The 8,475-nt window shown below is 42.3% G+C and overlaps 1 non-coding gene across 1 annotated transcript; it reads right to left on the bottom strand.

Annotated features, from left to right (window-relative positions):
• Nucleotides 1-1,692: 1,692 nt before the first annotated feature.
• Nucleotides 1,693-1,799, bottom strand: LOC113901999. The gene has a single exon (XR_003513646.1). It is a non-coding gene; the product is annotated as a U6 spliceosomal RNA (small nuclear RNA).
• Nucleotides 1,800-8,475: the final 6,676 nt, after the last annotated feature.

The following is an 8,475-nucleotide window of genomic DNA, read 5'->3' as shown; positions in this document are numbered from 1 at the left end:
TGCCAAAAGCTTTGGATGAAATATCTAAACTAGCTTACCACCCTTTGGGTATTTCTCTTATTTTATGGATTTATTTCCTTCACCTGTTAAGGATATAGTCTGCCTTTATCCCTGGTCCCTGAGGAATGAAAAGCCAGATAAGTTTTTTGTTTTGTTTGTTTAAAGTTTCTACTCCTGTCTCCTGTGCTGGGCTTAACTGCTCTTGTCACTGGGTCTCTAGCCAACAGGCCCAGGCGGGCAGACTGGAGCTTCTAGTGATGCGTAGATCAAGATGCAATCACATTCTGATTTCAAAATATATTACAGAGCTACAGTAATCAAAACAGTATGGTACTTGCCTAAAGGTAGATATATGGACCAATGGAAGAGAACAGAAAGCTCAGAAATAAATCCATGCATGTACAGTCAATTGATCTTCAGCAAAGGTGCCAAGAATATGCACTGGGGAAAGTATTATTATTATTATTATTTTACTTTACAATATTGTATTGGTTTTGCCATACAGCAACATGCATCCACCACGGATGTACGCGTGTTCCCCATCCTGAACCCCCTCCCACCTCCCTCCCCATACCATCCCTCTGGGTCATCCCAGTGCACCAGGCCCAAGCTTCCTGTATTCTGCATCAAACCTGGACTGGCAATTTGTTTCACATATGATATTATACATGTTTTAATGCCATTCTCCCAAATCATCCCCTCCTCCCTCTCCCACAGAGTCCAAAAGACTGTTCTATATATCTGTGTCTCTTTTGCTGTCTCGTACACAGGGTTGTCATTACCATCTTTCTAAATTCCATATATATGCATTAGTATACTGTATTGGTGTTTTTCCTTCTGGCTTACTTCACTCTGTATAATAGGCTCCAGTTCATCCACCTCATTAGAACTGATTCAAATGTCTTCTTTTTAATGGCTGAGTAATACTCCATTGTGTATATGTACCACAGCTTTCTTATCCATTCATCTGCTGATGGACATCTAGGTTGCTTCCATGTCCTGGCTATTATAAACAGTGCTGCGATGAACACTGGGGTACACGTGTCTCTTTCAATTCTGGTTTCCTCGGTGTGTATGCCCAGAAGTGGTATTGCTGGATCATAAGGCAGTTCTATTTCCAGTTTTTTAAGGAATCTCCACACTGTTCTCCACAACTAGTGGCTGTACTAGTTTGCATTCCCACCAACAGTGTAAGAGGGTTCCCTTTTCTCCACACCCTCCCCAGCATTTATTGCTTGTAGACTTTTGGATCGCAGCCATTCTGACTGGCGTGAAATGGTACCTCATTGTGGTTTTGATTTGCATTTCTCTGATAATGAGTGATGTTGAACATCTTTTCATGTGTTTGTTAGCCATCTGTATGTCTTCTTTGGAGAAATGTCTAGTTCTTTGGCCCATTTTTTGATTGGGTTGTTTATTTTTCTGGAATTGAGCTGCAGGAGTTGCTTGTGTATTTTTGAGATTAGTTGTTTGTCCGTTGCTTCATTTGCTTTTATTTTCTCCCATTCTGAAGGCTGTCTTTTCACCTTGCTTGTAGTTTCTTTTGTTGTGCAGAAGCTTTTAATTTTAATTAGGTCCCATTTGTTTGTTTTTGCTTTTATTTCCAATATTCTGGGAGGTGGGTCATAGAGGATCCTGCTGTGATGTATGTCGGAGAGTGTTTTGCCTATGTTCTCCTCTAAGATTTTTATAAAAAATATGGAATGCTTCACGAATTTGCATGTCATCCTTGTGCAGGGGCCATGCTAATCTTCTCTGTATCGTTCCAATTTTAGTATATGTGCTGCCAAAGCGAGCATGAAAGTATTATTATTAATAGCACTTACTAGACATTTGGCCAATGAAAGGTACAAGAGAAGAAATGTCATTCAATTCTTGATCAATCAACATCTATTAAACAATGATATAGAAAGAAGTATCCTTGGAGGCTTCCCTGGTGGCTCAGTGGTAAAGAATCCTCTTGCCAATGCAGGAAATGCAGGTTCTACCACTGGTCCAGGAGGATCCCACACGCTGTGGAGCAATTAAGGTTGTACGCCGCAACTACTGAGCCTGTGCTCTAGAGCCTGGAAACCACAGCTACTGTGCCCTTGCGCCACAGCTACTGAAGCCTGCACGCTCTAGAGCCTGTACTGTGCAACAGGAGAAGCCACCACAACGAGAAGCCTGCACACAGCAGCTGGAGAGCAGCCCCCACTTGCCAGAATGAGAGAAAAGCCTTCACAGCAACAGACACAGCCCAGCCAAAAATAAATAAATAATTTTAAAAAATTTAATAAAGAAAGAAGTATCCTCATTTCCTTCCCTGTGGAAGTTAAGGAGCTCCGAAAGGAAGACATACTTACATGGGAAGTTCAATATCAGTAGTAGAAATGTAACAGTGCAATACAGGAAGGCTATATCAAATGAAGGACATGTCAACAGTTTGCACATCAAGCAGTTCGTAGCATAGCTGATATAGCAAAATGTATTCCTAACGAAGGGATCACAGCAAAATACATTGCCAGCATGACTGGCACTATGAAGAATCAGGTCAGGAGTTCAGAGAAGAGAACTAGCTTCAGTTGTTGGGAATGGGTTTTGGAAGGGATGTGTCTGTCATGGATATTTGCAGGGATTTGACTCCCCTGTGCCCATTCTCCTTTATTTTTGAAACAACTCTGATTTCTTTCTAAGAAGCACTCCTCCCCCTCCATCAGCCCAGGAACTGTAGGTAGGGTTACAGGTGGGAGCATCTAATTTCTTACTCTTTCCCCCAATAATAAGATAGGTCCAGGATGAATCTGTGATGCCAGCCAAGGAACACATGCAGTGTCTGCTGGGGCTATTAAGAGAGAGGAAATTTCTGTTTCTCACTGGACTTGAACCTGGAGTTCACTTTGCAATGCAAACCTCTTGCCACCACAGATGCAGAGTCTCTAAGAGTGGTGCCAATATGGAGGCAGCAAAATCAAGAGATGACAGCAGGCACTAGTGACTTCATACAAGGTCCTAAATCAAGCCATGCTTAAAGACACACCTATCCCCTGGACTTTTCCTCTGTGCAGTCAATACATTTTCTTTCTACTTATATGAACTTGGGTTGGTTTTCTTGGAACAGAAATCATATAGTTACAATGAAGACCTTAAACTAGATTTGAGTGAATGGAGATGAATGAAGAGGGCAACACAGACAGTTGTTGCCATATGAACCAGGGTTGACGAGAGTAAGGGAGTAGTATCCATGGCCCTGTGTGGAAACCTATTGGGAAAGAGGGTCTTGGTGGACAGCATAGAAAATACCCTGCAAGAGAACATGAGTTTTCACTTCTCTGGGTACATTTATCTATATGGACAAACCCAGTGGGATTACTGGAAAGCGTGGTGTGTAATGGAAGGACAGAGATAAAGAGAGAGGAAGCTCTAAAAATAATGGAATAACAACACAAATGTTCACTGAACACTTTACTACATGCTAGGCGCTATGCTAAGCGTTTTTCCCCATTTAATCCTTTCGACAGCTAAGAGTATTATTATTATTTCTCCATTATATAGATAAGGAAACTGAAGCACTAAGAATTTGCCCCAACTGACCCACTCAGCAAGTGTCAGAGGTGGAATTTCAACCTGCAAACCCAAGGTGACTAGATCCTCCATATTTTACCTGCCCTCTTCTGCTTCAACAGATGTGGCCTCTGCCTTGGGGCAGGCATGGGACAGCATGGTGTTGAGGGAAGGAAAGGCTGCAGCTATTGCCAAAAGGGGCCATGAGAGAATACAGAATTCAAATCGTTTTTTCCCAGAGCTGCTCCTGATTTGACAGTTTGTTCATAGGCCCTCGGTTTTTAAAACATCCGTGGCTGAACAAATGCTGGAACTCTGGCCCCCCCCCCGCCCCGCCCCGCCCTCAATTAGCAGCAGTCCTTGGGACCAGTAGGTGACTCCAGGTGACTGCTCCCGCTCAGGTCTGACAAGATCTTGAACCTGCTAGAGACATGTAGAGGGGAACAATCTCCTGAACAAGCCCCCTCACTGGCCCCATCTCTCCTCCTCCCTCTTTCCGGCTCTGTATCTCCTTCCCTTCAATTGCCTCAGGAAAAGGAAAGAAGAAATGTTTTCTAAAAAGAAGTTTAATGAAACCAAACGCTTATATTTCCTCTATTGACATTGGATTTGTGCTTCTCTGGCCCAGCCATTTGGGACAAGTCTTTAACCACCTCTCTTCGCCCAAAGGTCTAATGTAAACAGACCATAGAAAAATAAACTTTCCCCCCAAATATTATCTTAGGCCTCATTTTATCTTGCTTCCTTGAAAAGGAATGTGGGTTTTAGTTTGGGCAGGGCTGGAGAGGGCTCCACACCCCCATTATCCCCAACATGGTCTGTTTCCCAGAGCACTTACTATCCATCCCATTCCCATGAGGCCTCACGCAGGTCCATCTCTTCTCCAGTTCTTGTTCATTCACCTGTGATATGGACTCCAAACACCTGTCTATAAGATTGCTGTAAGACAGGGGTCCCCGAACTGCAGGATCTAATGCCTGATGATCTGAGGTGGAGCTGATGTAATGATAATAGAAATAAAGCGCATAATAAATGTAATGCACTTGAATTATCCAAAACCACCCGCACCCCCTAGTCCCCTGTCCATGGAAAAATTGTCTTCCACAAAACCAGTCTTTGGTGCCAAAACGTTTGGGGACTGCTGCTTTAAGATAAGAGGGGGCAAACACAAGTACCTTTGGGACTCAAAAAACAGGGTAAGTATAAAACAAGGGGGAGGAGATGATGGGTTCTGCTCTAACTAGAAAGAAAGTGCCCCTTACCCAAATGGTCTCATTCAGCTTAAAAAAAAACAAACCATAAATCCTAAAAAGCAAAAACACGCAAGCCAAAACAAAACATGGTCTGGGTTTGGGCTTGGGGCTACCTATTTTCAATTCCTCAAGGACTGTGACAGAATATTTAAAAGATGTGGCTTAAAATCCATATACCTCTAGGATGGGTGATGGTAATGATTTATCTTCTAAGTGGGAGAACAGGAGGACCTTTCCTCCTTGCAAGTGGGCTCTGATGGGGTAGAGAGATTGGGAGAAAGACTACGGACATGCAAAACTGGGGAGAATTCTTAGGGGACCAAAAGCATAGTGAGAGAAAGCTGAGCTGATGGAGGCCGTCTTGGCCTTTATGATACATTTGTGAAATTTAGACCTTAGCAAATTATTTGGATGTGACAGAGCTTTGATCTCTGGGGGAAAAAATCAAGCATTTACTGGCTTTTCTGTTTGAAGTGTACCAGGAATAACCACACAGTAGGAGAAGGACATTTCTGGATTAGAATTTCACCATTCTGAAAACCCAGGTAAATGAATCAATTTAGGCTGAATCTTGGAATCGAACATCAGTGGCTGTTCATAATACAAAAAAATATTTTGTAGATGACTACATACATTTTGGTGAACAAATGCACCACCACCAATGAAGTCATCTTGCCAAAAATAATCAAACCCAAATTTGACTGATATATAGATCCAACTAGCAATTAGAAGAACTACAAGGGTCAGAGAAGCACATAAGATAGCACCAAGGGGAAACAAGTCGAAACATCTGCATTGTGGGGAAGTAGGCAAACGATCCCTCTTTTTCACTTGCACATTTTACTTTATCTGGAAACAGTACACATTCCTTATTTTAATATTTAAATATCGTGGTACTGTAGTGCATGCTAAGTCACTTCAGTCATGCCCGACTCTGTGACCCTACGGACTGTAGTCTACCAGGCTCCTGTGTCCATGGGATTCTCCAGGCAAGAATACCGGAGTGGGTTCCCATGCCCTCCTCCAGGGGATCTTCCCAACCCATGGATCGAACCCGCATCTCTTAGGTCTCCTGCATTGGCAGGCTGGTTCTTTACCACTGGCGCCACCTGGGAAGCCCTGTGGTACTGTAGTAGAGACACATAACTATAACAAGCATTTAGAAGTTAAATATAATAAAATCAGCAAAGCACTATGTAGAAACTCATATGCACACTTCAAATGAGTCTGAGGTCTGGACATTTGCACTTATCAGATTTATCACCCCCTGAAAACAGGTGAACCTTGTCCAGAGATCATCCACAGGGGCAATGATAGGACTAGTTTTCATTATAGAATAACCACCATGGTGTGACCCAGATAACCACCATGGTATGATCACTCAACTAGAGTCAGACGCCTTTGGAGTGTGAAGTCAAGTGGGACTTAGGAAGCATCACTACAAACGAAGATAGTGGAGGTGATAGAATTCCATTTGAGCTATTTAAAATCCTAAACGATGATGCTGTGAAAGTGCTGCATTCAATATGCCAGCAAATTTGGAAAACTCAGCAGTGGCCACAGGACTGGAAAAGGTCAGTGTCCATTCCAGTCACAAAGAAAGGCAATGACAAAGAATGTTCAAACTACCACACATTTGCACTCATCTCACATGCTAGCAAAATTATGCTCAAAATTCTCCAAGTTAGGATTCAACTAAGAAGTGAATTAGTGAAGTGAACTAGTACGTGAACTGAGAACTTCCAAATGTTCAAGCTGGATTTAGAAAAGGCAGAGGAACCAGAGATCAAATTGCCAACATCCTCTGGATCATCAAAAAAGCAAGAGAGTTCCAGAAAAACATCTATTTCTGCTTCACTGAACACTCTAAAGCCTTTGACTGTGGGATCACAACAAACTGTGGAAAATTCTTAAAGAGAGGTAAATACCAGACCACCTTACCTGCCTCCTGAGAAATCTGCATGCAGGTCAAGAAGCAACACTTAGAACTGGACATGGAACAATGGACTAGTTCCAAATAGGAATATGTCAAGGCTATATGTTGTCACCCTGCTTATTTATATGCAGAGCACATCATGCAAAATGCCAGACTAGATAAAGCACAAGCTGGAATCAAGACTGCTAGGAGAAATATCAATAACCTCATATATGCAGATGATACCACTCTTATGGCAGAGAGCAAAGAGGAACCAAAGGGCCTCTTGATAAAGGTGAAAGAAGAGAGTGAAAAAGCTGGCTTAAAACTCAAAAAATGAAGATCATCCAGCCCCATAACTTCATGGCAAATAGATGGGGAAACGAAACAGTGACAGACTTTATTTTCTTGGGCTCCAAAATCACTTCAGATAGAGGCCATGAAATTAAAAGATGCTTGCTCCTTGGAATAAAAGCTATGACAAACCTAGACAGCATATTAAAAACCAGAGACATTACTTTGCCGACAAAGGTCCATCTAGTAAAAATTAAAGTTTTTCCAGTAGTCATGTATGGATGTGAGAGTTGGACCATAAAGAAGGCTGAGCGCCAAAGAATTGATGCTTTTGAACTGTGGTGTTGGAGAAGACTCTTGAGAGTCCCTTGGACTGCAAGGAGATCCAACAAGTCCATCCTAAAGGAAATCAGTCCTCAATATTCATTGACTGATGCTGAAGCTGAAACTCCAATACTTTGGCCACCTGATGCGAAGAGTTGACTCATTAGAAAAGACCCTGATGCTGGGAAAGATTGAAGGCAGGAGGAGAAGGGGACGACAGAGGATGAGATGGTTGGATGGTATCACCAACTCAGTGGACATGAGTTTGAGCAGCTCCAGGAGATGGTGAAGGACAGGAAGCCTGGCGTGATTCAGTCCCTTGGGTCACAAAGATCTGGACCCAACTGAGCGACTGAACAAAAACATAGTTTTCACTATAGGTGATCCATTTAGAAGTCATCAGTCACTGTGCCTTGCCAGCTCCACTGTAAATATTAAGAAGGATTTTTGCATACTCTTTCCCTTCATAGCTCCTAAGATCTCTGCCAAATGGAGTAAAGCTAAACCTGCACGTATCTTCTGGGTTAGGCAGCATAAATTAGTGAGGATTAAATTCCCTCCTGTTGCTAAAGATAGATGCTACATCATGATATCACAGATACTGTAGACAACAAATAAATTCATCATCAGATAAATTCACAAGGGGAAAAGGGTGTACAGCAAATTTGTACATTAAGAGATAAAAAGTATTTTTAAAATAAAACTAAACCACAGGGTTGAGGGATGCATGTATGGTGATGATGCTATGAAGAATGGAAGGAGGTCATTATCGTAAAAGGCGGTTAATCCGTAACAGATAGGGGACAGGATGGGGTCTGTGGGGGGATGGGGCACCCCAGTCAGGAGCTTCTGGGGTAGCTGATAGACTTCTGTTTCTTGATTTAAGTAGAAGTTGTAAGAGTGTTCATCTTTCAGTAATTTACTAAACATCTATTTTCTGTATTTGTTTATTTTTCACCATATAAAGATTTTTGTTTTCAGTACATGCCCCTGATTCTTTTTCTACCCCCAATCCCACATCAGTTTGGAGCCTTTTTGACGATTAGATGTCAATTTCTGGGTTCTGATTTCTGCCCAGTTCCCCATCCTCCTTTTCCTAGGTTCTGTCTGAATTATATACTGTATCAGTCAGAACGGGCTATTATG

The sequence above is a fragment of the Bos indicus x Bos taurus genome, chromosome 11 (assembly GCF_003369695.1).
Source record: "Bos indicus x Bos taurus breed Angus x Brahman F1 hybrid chromosome 11, Bos_hybrid_MaternalHap_v2.0, whole genome shotgun sequence".
NCBI classification, from domain to species: Eukaryota; Metazoa; Chordata; class Mammalia; order Artiodactyla; family Bovidae; genus Bos; species Bos indicus x Bos taurus.
Note: the sequence above shows the minus strand (reverse complement) of the source record. Positions and strands in the feature narration are given on the sequence as shown.